The 1647-nt window shown below is 36.5% G+C and overlaps 1 protein-coding gene and 1 pseudogene across 1 annotated transcript in view; one reads left to right on the plus strand and one right to left on the minus strand.

Moving 5' to 3' along the window:
• The window catches only part of SLC25A21 (solute carrier family 25 member 21), a 704781-nt gene that overhangs the window by 272781 nt on the left and 430353 nt on the right, over positions 1-1647 (plus strand). The gene's annotated exons all lie outside the window — the stretch shown is intronic.
• LOC114032193 lies at positions 979-1266 on the minus strand (annotated as a pseudogene).

Genomic DNA, 1647 nt, shown 5'->3' on the forward strand with positions numbered 1-1647 from the left:
TACAAATGTACACTTCATACCAATGACAGCATGACAAACACAATAAATTACTCTCAAATTATATTAATCTGTTGCTGGTTTTTTATTTCCCTCAAAGTATAAAGACATGTAGAAATGTAATGAATGGCCTTTAAGTAGGGCACTGAATGAGTGAACAAAGGGTATAAAGCAAACAAAAAATCATTTCAAACAAATGATCTAATATTACTATGTGCACCAAGAGGTGAATGTTTGGGCAGCTCAGTGGGCTCTTGACATGCCAAATATAGCCAGATAATCACACAACAACATGGGAGGTTCCTGCAATGAACTCACTTAATTTAAAAGAATGAGCCACTATTATTTCATTATTAGCTAGGGCCTTGACAGTCAACTAGCATTTATTAAGTACCTACTATGTGCCAGGCACTTATACTAAGCTCTGGGGATACAAAGAAAGACAAAAAACAGTGCCTGTTCTCAAGGAACTTATGGTCTAAATTTTTTTTAAAGTTATTTTAAAATATTTTTAAATGAACCACCTTTTAATTTTTAGCCTGGTTTTCCCACCTGGTGGTGAGAAATAACAAAGATTTATAAAGATTCCTGTTAGAATATTTATCATAAAATTTTTCAAGTGAGAACTTGTTTTTAAAGTTTATAGAAATATATCTAACTTTCTATACTAATATATCATCCACAAAGGGAAGTTATTTACTTACTTACAACTAATGTTCTTTAAAACAGCCCTCCAGATCTTGGAAAACAAGTACCTCTCCCATTTGATTCCAAGATAAAGCAAACACCAAATGACTTTAAATTTTCATAGACTACACTGAAGATGCTGACAGTCATAGAGTCCATATTCCATCAATGATTTGTTCACTTTCCTGAGCATAAATCAGTTTGATCTTTTTTTCCTTTAAAGAGGATGATTATCTTGGTATTTCCAAGCTACTTTCCCTATAATAATCACTTTGGAATTCCTTTATGCTCCTCTCATTTGGATTTCAGTGCTTCCTCCCACTCAACAGATGATGCTGGGTTCTTGGGAATCACTGGAAATATTGATTGCATTTCACTCTGAAAGTCTTTCATCTTATTGAACCACTGAGGGTTTTTCTTTTCAGCCATTGACAAAGTTGTAACAAAACTAGTGAACATTCCTGCAGCAGCAACTGTACCAAGAAAAATTCCACCTTTCACAAGAAACAGCCGGTTGTCTGGGGCTGCGGGCTGCTCCAAAGACCCGGGAAGGCCCCCGGGCCCGGAGCCCACAGGCTTCATAGCTCGATGGTGGCTGAGCTGTCCACCAACTCGAAGCTGCTAAATCTTGTGTTATCCTGATTATGTTTCCATGATACTTGAATTGTTTTTTCTGGCTGCTTGCAATATTTTCTCCTTGACCTGGGAACTCTGGAATTTGGCTATAATATTCCTAGGAGTTTTCCTTTGAGGACCTCTTTCAGGAGGTGATTGGTGGATTCTTTCAATTTCTTTTTTGCCTTCTGGTTCTAGAATATCAGAGCAGTTTTCCTTGATAATTTCTTGAAAGATGATGTCTAGGCTCTTATTTTGATCATGGCTTTCAGATAGTGCAGTAATTTTTAAGGTATCTCTCCTGGATCTATTTTCCAGGTCAGTTGTTTTTCCAATGAGATATTTCAC

Source organism: Vombatus ursinus, unplaced genomic scaffold (assembly GCF_900497805.2).
Source record: "Vombatus ursinus unplaced genomic scaffold, bare-nosed wombat genome assembly UNPS02015406.1, whole genome shotgun sequence".
Lineage (NCBI taxonomy): Eukaryota > Metazoa > Chordata > Mammalia > Diprotodontia > Vombatidae > Vombatus > Vombatus ursinus.